Source organism: Polyodon spathula, chromosome 16, assembly GCF_017654505.1.
Source record: "Polyodon spathula isolate WHYD16114869_AA chromosome 16, ASM1765450v1, whole genome shotgun sequence".
In the NCBI taxonomy this organism is placed as follows: Eukaryota; Metazoa; Chordata; class Actinopteri; order Acipenseriformes; family Polyodontidae; genus Polyodon; species Polyodon spathula.
The window spans coordinates 37,239,866-37,259,324 of record NC_054549.1 but is presented as its reverse complement, the minus strand read 5'-3'; the positions used below and the strand labels follow the sequence as shown (position 1 = coordinate 37,259,324).

Sequence of the window (19,459 nt, the reverse complement as noted above, 5' to 3'; positions counted from 1 at the left end):
TGTCTTTGTGCTCCGATACACTTCTGCACTTCCAGCAACACATTTTTAAAACCGAAAACTACAACACAAAGTCCAGCCAAGCCTTGGTTTGGAACAAGCTTCAGTAGGATTAGTGGAATTTAAATCCAGGGATTTGGTATCGCAAAGCCGCGGTGGATTTTATAACAATTCATTTTTTTTCTTTCTGGGAATTCTTTCCAGTCTGCTGTGGGAGACCAAGCCCTTCCTACCTCTTCACTGGCAATATCAGACACAGCTACTCGACAGCAAACCACCTCGACAGCTTTTGACAGCCAAGGCATTACAGGGTGATCACTAAACTTTAATTGCATGACAACAGCCTGGGATGCGTAGTTTCCCATGTTATTACACACTTATTTTAATAGTAGCTACCGTGCATCAGCAGGAACCATTGGCAGTTCTTCTGCTACTATCATCTTAATACCATCTTACAGTGTACCTCCTCCTGCTGATTACCTCTCTGTTTCTTGGATTTAAACCCAGGTTCGAGAGGCATAACACACTGTGCCACCTTGAGCCCCTTGGCATTGCATAGATTGAGATCAGCCAGACCAGATCCTGAACCATAAGCCTTTACCATTCTATTGGTCATGGCACCCAGCTCTCCAATGTGGGAAGCTGTCAATTCTGTAGGACAAGCCACTGCAGCTCAAACCGTAATAGAAGAGATATGAACTCACACGCAGGAGGTCAGCCAAACAGAACAGAGCCTTGATCAGCCAGCCTTGTTTGAAGTCTCTCAGGATTTATCAACCCAGACATAAGGTTTTAACTACTTAAATGGCTCAAGCTGTAATTTCTTTAGAAACCTCTATTGTGCTGTATTTAACAGTCAGGGGCTGCTTGTTCTTCAGCATATCTGTGAGGTGTGTACAGTTTCTGAAGTTAATGTTGCAAAAACCGAAGGACGTTTTGCAACGATCTTTTTGTTTTTGTAGCATTAAGTGTTTGTTTGAGAGATTGATTGCTGCATTTAAGAAATCAGGTACTGTACCCATGAAGAATGCTTTGTAAATGTTTAGCATGGTATATTTGATGGTAATTTTGCAGTCTACCGTGGTTCTACAATGCATTTATCTCCCAGTTATTACAATGCAATTACTGTACCTTGCTATCAGTGCCCTGTAATCTAACATGCTACCACACTTTTTATTAATAAATGCACACTTTAAAATCAAGATTAGCCATAGATGTAGGCAGTGAATAGAATATAATTTTGAATAGAGGGTAACTGAATCCTGCTGGCATCATCATCCAGAATCGGGACACTGTGCCGGCTGTGTCAGGCTGGTGGGGTGCGTGCCCTGTGCTTTGCTAAGCTGGATTTCATTAGGCGTCTCTCACACAGCTGTTTGTTGAGGAGCTTGAATGATGTAACCATCAGAATGCGTATCGCATTTCACTTTCGGAAATGTTAATTTGCTCCAGAAAAAAAAAAAAAAAAGAAAAACAAGTAATTTGTTTGTCTGCTTGTTTATTGTTTTTTCATGTTATTTAGTTAAAGTTGCAGTATTTTTATTACAGGAAAGTAAGCGTCCTGGGACACAAACTGACAGCAAAGCATCTGTCACTGTGAACCCCTTTATATCAGCTTTCTCAGGAAACTAATACAATTAAAGAAAACAATACATATTTTAAAAGGTAAATATTTTTAATTACAGGTTTTTAAGTTCTTAAAACACCAGGAAGACCTTGAGTACAGCAAGCATGATGGGTATGACTGTTCTAGGCAAGTCAAAACAAGGGGGCAGGTGAGGATAGCCAGGCTTGAGAGGGAGAGAGGGTAGGGATGAAAGGAAGAAGGAGGGGCAAATGGTGCAGGGAACATAGGAGGCTGAAGCAGACAATAAAAATGAGAATCGACAGAAGGAAAAGAGAACAGAAGAACACTGAAAAGTTAATGAATGCAACAAAATATCTGCCATATTTTTTGTACATGCTTATATTTTGTATTGCTTTTTATTAATACATCCCCCATCACCGCTCTCCCGTCACTTTATTTCATGCTGTATGTTGAAAACACTGCCATTCTGCCAGTCAGCCCGAAGCTGTTAAGTGTTGCACTGTATCTCAACTCAGTACAAGATGCTTATATTTTATTAAATGTACTTTGCATGCCAGCATTATCCTGTAAGAAAGTGAGGAAAGTAATGGGTCTATTCAAAATGTCAAGCGCGCACCTGTACAACCTTTTCTAATAGTGAAGGTAGGTCTGAGTGCTGCTGATCAGTGTAGAGTACTGGACTGGTTGTCAGTGAGGTTTGAATAGCACAGTGATTTGGTATACTTATATCCCGAAACTGTGAAAATGTAACTAAATGTTAACATAATCATTAAAAAAAAAAAAAAAAAACATATGCACGTATTAAAACTGGCTAGTTTAGTTGTGTTTTCCATAGTTTCAACCATTTACATAAGACACAAATCACTGCTATTTAGAATTTGCTTCAACCCTGAGTCATGTGCAATCAAGGGCCGTGGTAACTGAGAAGGAACCTGTGTTCTTGCGAGAGGATGGCCATTCCTATACACTCGTCTACAGTTCTAGTGTGTGTTCTGTCCTGGTATGACTCACTTTGTTTTTTATAACTCATTCAACAGCGTTCTTAACTGTACATTGGGTATGGGTGTGCTGGTACTCAAAATCGCCTTTAAGAAGTATTTATCGGTGGGTAGTAAATAAATCCATTCATTGATGTTTTTGATTTAAAAATGCAAAGGTTAATTGCCCTTGATGGGTGGTACCTGCCCTGTAGACAGAGCATCAGACAGACAGGATCAGTGGTAGACGTCGGGAAGGCTGGCCTGTTTAAAAGCAGGATTACAGTTCGATCGGGACAGGTGAGACGGCAGCATGGACTGTATTTACTTGCAGGGCTGTGGATAATGGAAACACCTCCACAGATACCGCTCACCCAGAACAAACAGGCTTTCCAGCAAACCCGGTGGCAGGCAGGTGTACCTTCGAGGAAGGTCAGGGCTGATTTCATGTGCTGTGTTTCCTCCACGGTTCAGAGAGCAGGCATAACGTCTGCTTCATGCAGAGAGCAGGGAGCTGATGAAACAGGGTTTCTGTTTGCATAAGGCGAGGCAGAAACTAGGGCAGGAGGGGGGCCCTTCCTTCTCTGCGGCAAGGCAGAGTAAATTCATCTACACAGCTTCAGAGCATTGCTAGCCCTTTAAAAAGGCACCCTGTGATAATATAGTTTATTTTGTACCTACTATCCTAGTTGATAAAGCAAAAGACTGACAATTTAGCTTATTGTGACCAGGCAGAGATGCTAGTCTTATCAGGAGTTCTTGACCACAAAGCTCCTGTCAAACAAAGAAAACTCATAAATGATGTGCTGCCCCTTTGCCTCAGGACATTTATTGCAGAGGTATTTCCCTACATGTTGCTGCCATCTTCATACTTCCCTGCCTGTTAAAGTGACATGAGCACCAACACACCACTTTGGTTTTTTTACACTAAAAGCAGTTACAGAAACTTTTCGTCTACTATCATCAGTCTTACGTTTGCCATCTCGAATTTCGTTGTGATTTTACAACGCGTTGCTATGTTTTTAACCATGGGGATGCTTCCGATAATGTTTTTATAAGAAAAAAATACATGAGAAATCTGTTTAACCAGGTAATACAAGAGCTGTGACAAAAGCAACAGAGCCTCACAATGCAGAGAATGAAAGGAACGCAAGACTACAGCTCTGGTGAAAGAGAGAAGTGAGATTACAAACCTATGAAGGGCAGCAGTGTGTGAAGAAATGCACAACAGTTTTAAAAGCCAGCAGGGCACGCATTACAAAGTGGACAATGCATGACCGCTATATAAACCATGGCGTAAGTGGCGTGGAAAGACGATGACACCAATGCAACGTTCACGCAATCCGCTGGTAATTAAAACCTGACCTTTTTACCAGAGGCTGCTACCACTGCATTGTTTACGCGTGTCACTGAGTAATGGACTGCTATCACTGTGTAACCTTTTAGCAAATGAGTTCCCTACGGGTGGTCCTTTCCTCTTCTAAAATGTACCAAAAAGGGAATTAAGAATAGTCTTTATTTCACGCTAATTCCCCCAGCCCCCCAATCACCCCGCCTCCCAGCTTCCACTGGCAACTAAACAATAGCTCACAGCAGCAGGTTTGTTCTGAGGAAACTTTAATTAAAAAAAAGAAGCTTGCCACAGTAAATTAGCCCAGTAGCTATGGAGAGTACCATGCTTTTAGTGTAAACAATTACACGCTGGAGTGAATCACTGCTGCCTTAGGGGTTTCCCTTGTATGGTGCACAGTAACATACCTGAAGTGCACACGTATGATGGAATCACTCTATTCTGAGCAGCTTTTAAAAGACAAGAGAACGCTCCCGATGGTGAGCTTCATATGATGCAGTTTACTGCCCAGTATATACATACTGAAGGGATCCTGGAGGCCGTTTTGTAAAAGGGTTCCTGATGCACACCATTGCATCGTTACATTTCCCAGAGCAGCCTGACCTTATGGGTTTGCACTTTAAGTACCACAGCAGCAGCAGGGAAAGTTGGGCATTGGTCCGGTTTAGCTCAGTCTGGGGAATGTGGCTCGGAACCTGATACTGTTAGAGGGAGTCTGGACAGACAGGCTTGCATCTGGACCCCAGCCAGACCCACACAGTCTAAGTAACTCTGCACCAGAGCCCATGACTTATACCCAGAGAGATTCCCAGAACCTAGGTGGTCTGACTCACATTGGCACCTCCTGCCAGGATTCTTCAGAGAAGCAGGTACTGTATTTGGGAGGTTTCTTTTCCCTGCTCATTGGTGTCGTAAAGAGCAAACACAGTCCCACTTCCAACGTCTGCCCCTTATTTGTTCCATATGTGCTGGAGTCTGGCAGTTAGGTTTATAGACGTGTTGTGGTCCTGAACTTTTAAGAGTTTAATAGATTAGGGACCTGGAAGCACTGAGGACTGAATGCATCTGTGAAGCAGTTTGTCTGTGTGTCAGCTTGGCCAAAGCAGGGATACATGCAGTCCCTGTGAAGGGTCAGGAAAGGAATTGACAACACTGGAGACTGAAGCCTGCAGAGTAGGTGCAGGTCTGGGTTTAATGGCTTTAAAGCCAGGTGTAGAGAGAGTCCACTTAGAATGGAGTGGAAGTTGGGACTGTGGTCTGCTCAGAGAAGGCAGGAACATCAGTAGCCCTGAAATACATGGAGTAATATTTCACTGTCAAGACTGTGAAGCCACGTGCAAGCCAGGAATGAGATGAAGTCAGAAGCACGCACCGTGCAATGCATCAGGGAACAGGCTCTAGGGATTAACCACATAAAAAATAAACAGCAAGCCAAAAGAGCTCCAGACTGCTTGCTCGTGAAAGCCCAAATCAAAGAGAGATGTTTTGTGCTTAGATTAAAAAAAAAAAAAAAAAAAACTACTGACAGACTCGGCGTTCTGCATACCATTGTGGAATTGAGTTCCAAAGCTGTAGTTTCTCTAAGTTCAGTATTCCAGAAGATTTAATGGGTGACGCTACTGACAATACGTCAGGTCAAAATTGCTTCAACTCCCCCCATAATTTGAGTCCTTGGGACAGGACCTGTTGTGGTGGACCTGGTTTGCAGCGCACTGATTCCTGCGATGGTTTCCTAACACTGAGCAGAGCCCCTGTCAGCCCCCGGCAGGGTTACCTGATGAGGACGGTATGTCACGCATGTCATTGCTCCAGGGAGGGCACTGCAAAGCTTCTTCTCCGTCCTGTCAGTGTGCTAGGGACAATCCTTTTAAGACATCACTTTTTCAGATTGCGTCCTCAGGCTGAAGCTGTTAGAACATGCTCCCCCCAACTCTTAGGAAGAGTTAAGATCTCTGAGCACCTCTTACCAGAGGACAGGGCTGAACCGAGCTGCGTTAGCAAAATCTAAAAAACCTTTTTAATGGATGAACCTTTAATAAAAGAAAAGAAAAGAAAAGCTTGAAATGAACGTGCCAGCCTGTTCTCAAAACTGTATTTCAAAACCAAGCACTGAAAGGATCATCATTTACTCTAAACTATCAAACCACAGTGATACCGCTACTCAGGTGTGTGGGGGATTGCTTATCGTTTAATATTCTAAAGTAAAGTAGGTAAAAGAGCACCTGTTAATGCAGTTTAGTCATGGTTTATTTGCATTTCAATTGTATTTGCAACCTATGATTCATGTTCTGAGACGTGTGCATCACTGCTTGTGTAAAACTGTATGACTAGTCCATCTCTTTTCGTCCTTGATACTGTAAACGGTGTGGTGTGCAGGGGTGAGTCACACAGTCAGGATAGTGTAGGTTCACGTCCTGGTTGTGCAAAGTTGCAGCTCTTCAGTTGTGTCTCATTGGCTCTGGTGCTCCTATAGGATAGGTGGGATAAACCGTCAGGGACTAAGTCACCTAACCTTGCTGCTGTGGTCTTCACTGGCCAGGCGCCCGCTGAGCTCAAGCAGAGACCTGCAGGGCTGCCCTTTGACCTCCACCTAGCTTGCAGACAGCAGTGTCTGTGGAGCTCGTTGGTGTAAAGAGGTGATTGGCTTGCTGGTGGGATCGGAGACACCCACTGACCTTCAGCTCTCCAGAGCTGTTGTGGGGAATTGCTGCAGTGAGGGAATGTAAATGCTAAATGGTAGAGAAAATTAATTGGGCACACTAAATTCATCAATAAAACTAAACAAAGCTTTAACACAGCTTCCCTGTACCCCATTTTTAAAGAGAATCTTTATTTGCCCAAAAAAAAAAGTGAAGTATGAACATACATATCTTATATATCACTAATGCAGTGGCACCCAGGAAAAGAGTAGTTTAAGTGATGCTGTTTTATGTGATCCTTTTTGAAATATTCATGTTGGAGAAATCCACTGAGATGCCCCGTCTCATTGTAGCAGCAGCAGCAGGCATTGTTTTTTTCTGTCAAATCAGCAAAGAAAACTAACAAGCCTTAAAAAAAATCCAACATGGGAGAGCTGCAGGCACAGGTGCAGCCATCATTGCACATCTTACACAGGCTGGGTTTCTCAGTACGTGAGGCGAAGCTCTGGCTGGGGAAAGAAATTATTGTAGTAAAGGTTGGAGGCGGCTGTTATTACCTACAGAAAAGCAATTTGTATTTGGATGCTTTAGTTGAACCGAGAGAGAGAGAGAGAGAGAGAGAGAGAGAGAGAGAGAGAGAGAGTTCTTCTTGTTTTTTTTAAAGAAAGTTTTTTAAAAGATGCTAATTCAAGAAAGCCAACCAGTCTTCAGTTATGACTCATAAACCACACCACAACCCAGTCCCTCAGCTCTAATCAGTTGGCCACAATGCCCCCCTAAGTCCTCCAGTTCTAACCACTGGGCTACACTACCTCCCAGTCCCTCAGCTCTACCCACTACACTACTCTGCCTACAAGTTTCGTGTCTCTAACCACTAAGACCACACTGCCTCTGTTTTCCTTACTTCTAACCTCAGAGTCCTCCACTTTAAGCAATAGAGCAGTTTGCCCATGTCTTACTCATTGAGCTCTTGGCTTTCTTTCAGGTTTGAATAGCACCAGGACAAGGGTTCATCACGCCTAGGCAGTTCCTTTTAATTTATGCATGATAAATAAGCACGCGGGAGGAGGGCCTCCAGTTCACCAGCCGTGGTTTGAGTGATCATTCCTCTTCTAGTGCTTTTCATCTGCGATAAGCAGTTTTATATCTAAGGGTTCAAAGAATTTCCACCCCTCAACCTCTCTCTCTCTCAGGGGTGGTTGGGCGTTGGAGGTCAGGTGAGCCGTGAATGTGAGTTTACAATGATTCCACAGGGAAGGGTAATCCCCCATGTTTGGACAACACATTGTCACGGGGCAAAGTACTATAGCTGTTTTCAGATACTGTATGACGTGCATTGTTTATATTGCTTAACTGTGGATAACACACCTCTTTTTTTTGTGTACTTGATTCTGGTCATTAGTGTTTGAAGCTATGCATTGTAAACTCACAGACCCAGGAGGAGACAATGTATCAAGATATTTTGACCTTCTTGCCAGTTATCCTAGACGATTCTCAGAAAGAACAAAGAATTTCCAGAACCAAGGAACTGAAAGGTTTTTTTTTTTTTTTTTTACCGTGTTGAAAATAATCCTGTTTTAGTTTATCATGGGCAGGGGATCTTTAAAATCCTGCCGATTTTATGCATATCGAACATACAGGGATTCTTCAGAGAGAAGCGGCCACTATGGAAATGGGATCCTTCTACACAGATGGTGACTTTATTGAAAATCTGCAGCCTGCAGAATATGTAAATCCTGACTGGAGGCTCTGCTTACAAAATTTTGGCAATTAATGTATCTTTTATCTTTTGTAAATGCGACATCCGTTTAAAAACTGCGAATATCGGCATCATGAAACCAGAGGATGGCCTTTTGTTTTTTAAAAGCGACTCACAATATTAGAATAGGTGAAAAATATCCTGTTGTTGTGCTGTTCACAACAAGGTGACTGCTCAGTCTTCATCGTCAGCGCATGCGTCACAAGCAGAATGTGCTCTACATGGGAAAGCAGGACATGTGGCAGAGATCACAAGTTTATCTCTGGATTAACAGCTATGAACGGTGTGTACAGGGAGAGGTGAAAGAGAGGCAGCAGATATAGAGAAGGGGATAGGGAGACAGAGTTGCAACAGATTCCAGACACAATCGTTTTTAACATCCCTATTCTATCTCATCCCAGTTTTATAGTGACTGTTGCACCCAGTACTAAAATAGAATAGAACAACATGCTATGCACTGGCTGGGCTTGGAGTCTGTTACTGTCATTAAGAGCCCGAAGATGTCTGGACATGGGAGGGGTGAGATCACACCTGGCTGCAGTTTTTGGTCATGCCTTATCTGTGCTAATACCCATAACTTCAAATAGCTTAATTATAATTGTATCGAAAATCTGTAAAACATTAAGAAACTTAGTCAGGCAGACACATTTTTTCATGCATTTTCATTTAGTTTTATTTTCATCTGTATTAATACCCTTCAACATATTAAAAAAAAAATATACAAAACTAGAACCAAATAGCTAAGTGCAGTTCTCCCTCATCATGCAATGGCTTATACAGCTGACCCGGTTTCCATTTGTCCCACTTAATGCAATTCCACTGCAGTTGTATTCTTGCTATAAGGCAGAACAGAAATACAACGGTCCCTTAACTATGGTTTCCGATGGCAGCGTTACAAAAGGAGGAGCTCAGTAAATATAACTCGGGCGTCTGGAGCAGTCAAGTAGTTTGTTTCTGGTTTAAAGTTAATGGGTAATAAGATTCAATGACTTGTGTAAATGCTTGATAATGTGTTCCCTCTGTGTCCCAGTAGGACAGTGTAGTCTCTAGGGTTCATATTGGAGCCCTGTGGAAACCATTCCCTAGAACATTGCCAATGTTCTCCTGGACATCTGGAAGGACCGGGTGTGACACACACACACACACACACACACACACATACACACACAGAACTCTCATGCCCAGTCATGTCACTCAGAAGTGATTCCATGAATGAAATTGAGCACTAGATGCTGCTGTGAGTTTATTTTTAGTGCGTTACAACATATTGCCTAACATGGGAGAATTCCCAATACCGTCTTTCCAGTTGTATTCCAAAGAGAGTCCAAATATTACACGTATGCTCTTTGTACAATAGTACCACTTTCTACAATGCTCTGTACAATAGCACCACGCTCTGCAATGCTTTATGCAATAGTACCACGTTCTACAATGCTTTGTACAATAGCACCACGCTCTGCAATGCTTTATGCAATAGTACCACGTTCTACAATGCTTTATGCAATAGTACCACGTTCTGCAATTCTTTGTACAATAGCACCACGCTCTGCAATGCTTTATGCAATAGCACCACGCTCTGCAATGCTTTATGCAATAGTACCACGTTCTACAATGCTTTGTGCAATAGCACCACGCTCTGCAATGCTTTATGCAATAGTACCACGTTCTACAATGCTTTGTGCAATAGCACCACGCTCTGCAATGCTTTATGCAATAGTACCACGCTCTGCAATACTGCCAAACAGCTGGTTTTAATGGGTGGAATATTGCTTCCTGAATACAAACAACAAAAACGATTAGCATGTAAACACAATGAAAGAACAATCTGCTCAGAGGAGACCAACTGAAGTTGTTTGATCTGGGGACACTGTCGAGAAGGAAAGAGTGAAACAGAAAGAGCCCAGCTGAAGTGCTCCTGTCTGCCTCCCTGGAGGTGTGCTCCAAAGGGCTGTGTTAATGGCTGCACCATGTGTTGACTGGCATCTGTTTTAACAATGAGTGATTTGGGCCAGCCTGCCCAATGAACAAAATATCCCCAGTATACCAGAACATATTTCCCACTTAAAGAATCACCAGACCCTCAACAGTCCTCTCTTATCCTCTGTCATATTCTGCTATTCCCTCATGATCTACATTAAGCAAAGTCAATATCTAACACAAAATCAGCATGCAGTACTTTCACTTCACCACTCGGAGGTGGAATCCACATCACCCAGTGATATACTGTATAGTAAATAGACAAATCAAAAGCCATTTAAACAGTGGAAACCCAGAAAAAGACTTTCGGTCTACACGTTTTCCATTTATAATTTATACTGTATTTCCTCTCTTTTTTAATGAAGGGTGTACTTGTGGATTAGTGGCTGATTGCTGGCGAGCAGTCAGCAGGTTGCTGTGTGGGTAGGGTGCTGCTTGCTGGCAGATTTGAGGATCAAGAGAGCAGGACGCTGCAGAAGAGCAGGCAGATTGCTAGCAGGAGGGGGAGGGGGAGGATACTGCACAGAAGCTAGCAGATTACTGATTAAAGCACTTTAAAAATCCATACTCCTGCCTCTTATTAGCATTATATGCAACATTATTCCTACACCTCATTTTCTTGTGTTGAAGATCTACTGGGTTTTTGTTTTTATTTTTTTTTTACAGATTAAAATTGTAGATAAAAACGAAACAGAAAAAAAGAACCTAAAGGCTACTGCAGAATCAGCAGATGGCAAACAGAGAGCTGGGGTACTTTTGGAACAGCTTTTAGGGTTTTTCTGTTTTGTTCCGAACGTTTAAATCCTAGTGGTTTTGACTTTGCTGCTTCTCTGTTTTTATTTCTCAGCATCAAAGACAACTGAGAGTCTGTTGTTGGCTTGACATCAGGAAATGCCATGATATCGTGGAGCGTTTGTTCCTGGAATCTGGAAGGAATTAGTTACGATCAAAAAGCAAAGAGGGAGGAGGACTTTAGCTCCGGTAACTTTGAGACAATGCCGTGCTTCTGAGGACAATGGACAAAGTGCTGGGCAAATGTCCTGCTTCCAGAGGGCTGCTCTGTATATTCCTTGTCACCTTGTAACAGGCGTAAGAAGCTGTGTCCGGCAAGTAGGCTGCTGAAGTCATTCAAAATGAACAGGAAATATACTGCAGGATAGCAAGCATGCCAATATTGCAGCATACATCCCTGCCACAGTCGAAATACAAAATGATCAGTGACATGCAAAAGTAGACCAGCACAACCTACACTGACAGTATATCATACAAATATAAACGTGTGTGTCGACAGGCACCTCCATCTATCCTCAGATCCTGACCCTGATGTGGGGCGCTGCCTTGAAGTAGGGCGTGATGGATTTGTATACAAATGTCCAGAAGAGATGGACTCGTCATATGTCAGCCCAGTACTCCACTTGTCACATGTGATTCACTGCTCCATTATTAAGCATCTGTAAATAAAGGAGATTGACATTAGTTTAAATGAGTGTTTATTACTATATCTGTTTAATGACACTAGCTGCACATTTTCTTAAAATTCCTTAGCTACTTGTAACACTGTGTTACTAATAGAATTATTATAAATGACCAGCCAATGCAATAATGTATAACACCTGTATAGATTAATTATTAATGATCTTATAAAAGTTTATCATAGTAAAAGCATAGCAAAGTGTATTAAATCATAGTAAACACATGGTAAATTATAGAAAGGTAAAGCATTATGTTAAAAAATTATATTAGGAAACTATGGTAAATGCATGGACATTCTCTGGTACACTTTTATAAGGGGTGTGATAATGAATCCTTAAATGTATATAGACATGTGAGGCACTAAAAATTGAGTTAAATTGCTTTTGTTTTCTCTATTATTTGCACAGCATTGTAATATGGGAGTGTGCTGTTCGTGCTAGGGGAACCGTTGTTTTATCTATGCAGCAAATCATTTACAGAGGTCACAACGCCTTGTTTTATCTGTTTCTCACAATGCAAACTGCGTACTGCACCCAGAACTGCAAATGTTCTGTCCTAAACTGAAGGAGGCGATAACGCTGGCTCATACGCATTCTTTCAGATTCTTAAGAGCCCGACCCACATGGCATTCTTCAGACTGAGTCACAGAATCCAGATTCTGTACTGCTGTCTGAAGGAACAGTCATGTTGATGCTATTCAGTCATGCTTTTTCCCATGTTCTAGATTCGAGTTTGCCGATGTGTAAGTCAGGGTACGGCTTTCTCTAATGTACCCCATGTGACATGTAAGCTCTGCGCTGAATCACAGCATAATAACATGAACAGATCCTGCAACATTACAGGCTGGAATGACCTGCAGAAAGAAAGATTGTTCTTTATTCTGGTACTAGGCCTGTCACTTTCTCCAGCATGAAAGCTAACTAGATATGGTAATTATTCAGTAATATGAAATAAAACTCATTTGAACTCGTCAAAGGTCTCCACAAACTGCCTCCATCTGCCTCTTTACTTCTTTGTTTAAAGGTTTGTCTTCAGTGCGCAGTGATAAAAATGTACTTAAGCATGTTGTATAACAAAGTGTAGTACATTAATATCATTTGATTCTAGTGTGTTATATGAATGTCACACTGTACAATTACTGTGCAGATTTATTGTGTTAAACTTTTCATATTTCTTTTTATAGCTAATACCTGCTGAAGCATAGTTTATAACCCTTTCAGTCCTGAATTGTTTTTGTTGAGTTGAAGAATGCCAGATGAAGTTATAAAATGTGTATATATGAGGAAAGGACAACATTTTTTTTTTCTTTATTTTTAACATATATTTAGGTAAATGGGGCTTACAAGTCCTGTCAGAACTGTAAACAGCGCTGCTTCGGTCCTGCCAGGACTGAAAGGGTTAAGAAAGCTTCACAGTTAACTTCTAAAGCGGCTCAGAACAGTAACAAACTGAAGAGTTAAACAAGGTGTTCTTTTTCAACATCGGACTGGCAGCTCCCCTGCTTATCAAAAGCATTTTGCTATTTGTTTGAAACCAGCACCAAGGCAACCCTATCGTGTCACTCTTATCGAATCGCTTGCTGTTGAAGTGAGAGTTTCTCATACCTTCAATGCACTGCTGATTCAGATCTGTCCCATGCTACTGCACTGCACAGTCCCTGAAACTCAAAACAACAGCAGCGCAGTTTGATTTGACCCAGCTCTAGTAGGAACGGAGTCCTGGTTACCCAGTTTATCAGTCTGATTCATTGATGCCTTTGCTTGCTGGATCTAGGGTTGCTTGTACTGCAGACCCCCTGACTCTGCAGGGTATTGCAATATGCTTATTGAGGCCTCCTCTCTGAACCCCAGAGGGGGTATGATCTCTTCTGGGGTCTGGCGCCAGGCTCAGCCTCTGACCCGACACTGCAAAGAGCCACCACCTCGTGCTGTCACAGCTCTGCCTGGTGCGGTAACACTAGAGCCCCAGCCATGCGTGTAAATCAGTCCCCCCTGACACCCGGCTCGGTTCGGGGGGAAAGCTAATACCGCACTGTAACTATTTCAGACTGTGATCAGGTCATGGGAAATTGGGAGAGGGCAGACAATCACTGACTTTGACTTGTTATTGGGCATAACAGTGGTTCAAATTTGGTTCTAGTTTAATTTAGGTGTCTCATTTTAGGGATCATGAGGGTGCTGGCTGACAGTGCTAGACAGCTGTTTAATTGATTGTTATTAAGGTACAGGGTGACAGGAGTGAGAATGCAGTGTTTAGACTAGTGCTCACTATTTATTATTAAGGTGCTGGAGAGCTGAGAATGCAGTATTTACACTAGTGCTCATTATTATTAAGGTGCTGGTAATGACAGCGCTGCAGAGCTGAGAGTGCAGTGTTTCAGTGCTCGTTGTTATTAAGGTGCTGGTAATGACAGCGCTGCAGAGCTGAGAGTGCAGTGTTTCAGTGCTCGTTATTATTAAGGTGCTGGTAATGACAGCGCTGCAGAGCTGAGAGTGCAGTGTTACACTAGTGCTCATTATTATTAAGGTGCTGGTAATGACAGCGCTGCAGAGCTGAGAGTGCAGTGTTTCAGTGCTCGTTATTATTAAGGTGCTGGTAATGACAGCGCTGCAGAGCTGAGAGTGCAGTGTTTCAGTGCTCATTATTATTAAGGTGCTGGTAATGACAGCGCTGCAGAGCTGAGAGTGCAGTGTTTACACTAGTGCTCATTATTATTAAGGTGCTGGTAATGACAGCGCTGCAGAGCTGAGAGTGCAGTGTTTCAGTGCTCATTATTATTAAGGTGCTGGTAATGACAGCGCTGCAGAGCTGAGAGTGCAGTGTTTCAGTGCTCATTATTATTAAGGTGCTGGTAATGACAGCGCTGCAGAGCTGAGAGTGCAGTGTTTAGTGCTCATTATTATTAAGTGCTGGTAATGACAGCGCTGCAGAGCTGAGAGTGCAGTGTTTCAGTGCTCATTATTATTAAGGTGCTGGTAATGACAGCGCTGCAGAGCTGAGAGTGCAGTGTTTCAGTGCTCATTATTATTAAGGTGCTGGTAATGACAGCGCTGCAGAGCTGAGAGTGCAGTGTACAGTGCTCGTTATTATTAAGTGCTGCAGTGTTTAGACTAGTGCTCATTATTATTAAGGTGCTGGTAATGACAGCGCTGCAGAGCTGAGAGTGCAGTGTTACACTAGTGCTCATTATTATTAAGGTGCTGGTAATGACAGCGCTGCAGAGCTGAGAGTGCAGTGTTTCAGTGCTCGTTATTATTAAGGTGCTGGTAATGACAGCGCTGCAGAGCTGAGAGTGCAGTGTTTCAGTGCTCATTATTATTAAGGTGCTGGTAATGACAGCGCTGGGGAGCTGAGTGGAATTTTTAGACTAACGATCATGATGACAGTGCTAGTGTAAAGGTGAATAGTGATAGCATTAGATAGCCTGGAACAGTATGTTTTAGTGTTTATTAAGCTCCAGACCATGGAGGAAATTTTCAAAGGATTAAATGCGCCCGTTTTTTTTTTTTTTTTCTTACCAGGTTTCTAACATTAACAGGTGTAACATTTTGGCACAAATCAAAAGCTTTAACAATCCTTCAAAATGCTATTGAGAATACCTGGGGCGTTGTGTACGGAACCCTCTCTCACTTCTGGCATGGACATCAATTCTGTAAGTGCAAGCTATTAAAAAGAAACACGTTATTATGACTGCTTTAATCTTGGCGGCGGCTTCTGTTACACACCGCAAGGACAGACTTACCCAAGAAGAGCACACTTTGTAAACAGCCTTATCTTTTCTTTCTGAACTGTTTTTTTTTAAGTGTTTTCATCTGCTTTAAAACCCTGACTATAAACTCTGCGTGTCTGAGAGAGGCTGGTTTGCAGGAGGAGCAGGTTATAGAGTAAAATACTGATTCTTGATTTAATACCAGCGCACACAAAAAACAAAAAAGCAAGAAGTTATCATTCTTGTTGCAGAATCAAGATGTATTTTCTTGTGTAAACTGGCCGAAATTAGCCATTTTACTACAGTTTCGTTTCGACAAGAACCTCAAGAAATGGCTTTTGGCAGTGAGCAACTTGTATAAAAAAAACTAAGACCAAACTTTAAAGAAAGTAAACTCTTGGTATATGTGGCTCAGTAATGCCTGTTCAGGTGTTGTACAGAAATGCAGCACATCTGGCACCACGGCCAACATCTGCAGTGTTTGATCAAACATCAGGCAGGATTGTATCACAGCATTGTTATGCCATCTAACACTTCACAGCCAAAACATGTGAGAGTATCTTTGTAAAATATCTGTCATGCATACATGAAATCCAGTAACACTTTACATTGTGTCTCTAATTACTATGCATGTACATAGTATTTACTTAACAAATGCATGTGTGCTTACACATAATTTCAATGTTATTATGCATAGTTACAATGTACTTCATGTGCAACTCTTTTTGCACAATAGAATCCTAATCCTTTTCTGATACCATTGTGTACTTACATGTATAGTGACACAAGTGTGTCGAGGTTAATTGCAATACGCTGGCCAATCGGTGTGCCTCGATTCACTGCTGTGTTAGTGTCTGGATGCACCTTTTAGATTCTCACCCTCAGCAGGGCTGACCCTTTCACTACCAAGAAGCACCACTTAGTGCAACTACGATGCAACGTCTAGGACTTGTTTTACTTCAAACTCCCTTTAATTATAGAGATCCGCAGTTCAGTTGTTCAGAGTCCAGACATAAAACCGACGTGTTGCATCCTGAATACTTCTAAATTGTATATAACTGTGCAGTGCTGGGTTAAACTCCACAGGGACTGAAAATATACAACAAGAGTTCAGTTCCATGACTAGTTGCAGGCATCTGCACTGTACCCCAGTTCCAGAGATAAGAAGGTTATATTACCCTTTTACTGCAGTTATTGGAAAATATGGCATGACTTTATTACTCTTATAGCCCTTACATCTAATCATCCTTTGAACCAGCAACAAGTGTAGCCCTGGACACATCACTCTATTGTTCTCTGAGGACACAGAACACACTGTCGAACATAAGAGACCTCCACTTGTCTCTTGAAATCGGAGCTGGTGATGACAGTTAGCTGGCAGAGAAAGAAAGAGAGTGGGAGAAAGAAAAAGTTGGAGAGGAACAGTGAATGTGTGAGAGAGAGAGAGAGAATGCATGTGTGTGTGTGAGAGAAAAGGAGACGACAAAGGATGGAGGAAGACAGAAAGAGGGACTGAGAAAGAATGAAAGAAGAAGAGGAGAGAGAAGGTGCTGAAAAGATAATAGAGAGTTAGCGGCAGGGAGAAGAGAGGGGTAGCACACTTCCGTTCTCTTGAGTGTTATTGACTGATCTTGTTTCCCTGTAAATCGGCCCATTGGATGGACTGAGAGAGCCTGGGAACAGAATGTACTCTTCTCCCCAACACAAGGGCTCCATTGTGACCAAGAGGACTTAGCTCTTGTTATAGATCTGTGAGTTGCTGACCGTCAGCAGAAAGGCCAAATGTCAAGTGTGACCCATTCTGAGACACTCGAGTAATGCAATAGAAATCATTCTGCTGCCAATAGTCAAACCATTAAAAGCAACGAGTCCCATGGAAAATCCCGGGGCAGGGCAGTATGTGTAGTTTATGCTCTGCAGCTGTAAACTTGTACAAACAGTACTTCAAAGAGTTCTACGACATGCCCCTTTGAGAATGACACGGCGATACAGTGACAGTGCTTTAAAGTGTGCTAAACAAGGACCAGGTGCAAAATTCATCATTGATATCATAGCGAATCACCTAGCCTTAAAAATGAATTTCACGCTGGCTGACAGCACACTGTGTTTGCTGGGCTGCATTCGTGCTGCAAGGCCAGTGATGTCAGCAAATCCCAAAGCACCACTATTGTTTTTTTCTCCACACGGCCAGCAGTGCACAGTCAAGCCTTACTCTTCCCAGGGTTGCAAACTCCTTTCAGTGGCCCCTACAAGGAAATAGCCTTGCACTCCAGCTAAGGTACATTTTTTATTATTTCTTTCCCTCAAATATGAAGCAGGTGCTGGGAGGAGAATCTGAAATGAAGCCCAGGCAGGTGGAAAACGTGGCCAACTTCAAAAGGCAAGTCCAATAGGAAATATGCACCGGAGCTGTGGGCTGCTCTCGGGTTAATCTCAAAGGCATAATCTCTAAAGATGAAAACATGAGTCTGATTGATCCTAATGGTTATGGTAGTACAGCAGGAATTCTGTAAAAGGAATTGAGCCACACTGAAGTGTATGGGAGTGATCTCAGGTGGCTCTGTGATGGTAAATCACTCTGCCACATTGACGATGCCAATAAAATGGAGTCTACCGTTGTTTTTGAAACGAGAGCACTGTTATATGTTAATGGACTAGAAGCAAAGAATCTAAAAGCTGCATCGTGATTCTTTGTAACCTAACCACCGTGTCTTCATTGACTTGTCATGGCAATTAAAGGTCTGAAAACCAAAGAGAATTTAAAATCCATTTTCTTGCTTTTGATTAACACAGCAGCATTATCACATGTCCTCTTTTTTCTTGTGTTGAAGAGCTCTCTGTTCTTTATAAAAGTGGTGCAGGATGCAGATATTTCAGATACTACAATATCTGTCAGTAGCTGTTGCTGTCTGGTGCCTAATCACTTCCTGCTGTAGGTCAATTTCGCTCCAGTGGTCTTGCAGCAATGATCCCTGGAGTACAAGCAGTGATTATGTACCCGGAAGCAACAATGTACATTTCTGGATCTGTTGCTGCATATGAATCAAATCTAAAAATGCAAAGAACTGAAAGATTTTTTTATCACAACATTATTTTACTGGAAAACTTAAACAAAAAATGATTTGAAACTAATAAGTTTAAGGAAAAACAAAACCTGATTTTAAAGCCTCTGTTCTCCCCCTTATGCAAGGTCTACAGTGATGATCAAAACCCTGCAGTACGCTCATGTGTTTGTGTTTCTTCTTCCTTTTCCTCATCTGTCAAAGGGTAATTCTGGGCATGCTGTGCCCAGGCAGGGCACCACTGTCTCCCCCTGCAGATCAGAGGGCAGCTCCCTTGGGCTTTGGACCACCATCTGTTGACATGAGCACAGCCTCTAACACAACAACAAGCAGCAACACCTTCCTGTCCCTTCGCGGAGCTGTGATATATTAGATCATCATTAGAAACAAAGCCTTGCATTCATCCTCCGTTCACTATCTCTCTGTGGTTTCTTCCGGCCCTCTTTATCTCTGACCTTGTTTCTAAAAAAGCATGTGTAAACCACACAAGGATACAAGCATACCCCGCAATGACAAACTGCCTGTCTGCTGCTTCCCTGTGAAAGATTTGTTGCAGCAATTACTTCCCTGTGGTTTGCAGAAGCTAAAGTTCCTGTGTTATCGATCAGAATTAAAGGTTAAAGAAAGTCTACAGCTGTTACAGTGCTGGGCAAGTGGGTTTGAGTAGCGCAGTGGTTAGAGTGCTGGGCTGCAGTGTGGAAGGCAGTGGGTTTGAGTAGCTCAGTGGTTAGAGTACAGGGCTGCAGTGTGGAAGGCAGTGGGTTTGAGTAGCTCAGTGGTTAGAGTGCAGGGCTGCAGTGTGGAAGGCAGTGGGTTTGAGTAGCGCAGTGGTTAGAGTGCAGGGCTGCAGTGTGGAAGGCAGTGGGTTTGAGTAGCTCAGTGGTTAGAGTGCTGGGGTGCAGAGTGCAGTGGGTTTGAGTAGCTCAG

At 42.5% G+C, this 19,459-nt stretch overlaps 1 long non-coding RNA gene across 1 annotated transcript; it reads left to right on the top strand.

Moving 5' to 3' along the window:
- The first annotated feature begins 3,761 nt into the window (after window positions 1–3,761).
- On the top strand, window positions 3,762–19,279 carry LOC121328263. The gene is made up of 4 exons (XR_005951665.1): window positions 3,762–3,774; window positions 7,806–7,811; window positions 10,697–10,699; window positions 19,187–19,279. It is a non-coding gene; the product is annotated as an uncharacterized LOC121328263 (long non-coding RNA).
- The last annotated feature ends 180 nt before the right edge of the window (window positions 19,280–19,459 follow it).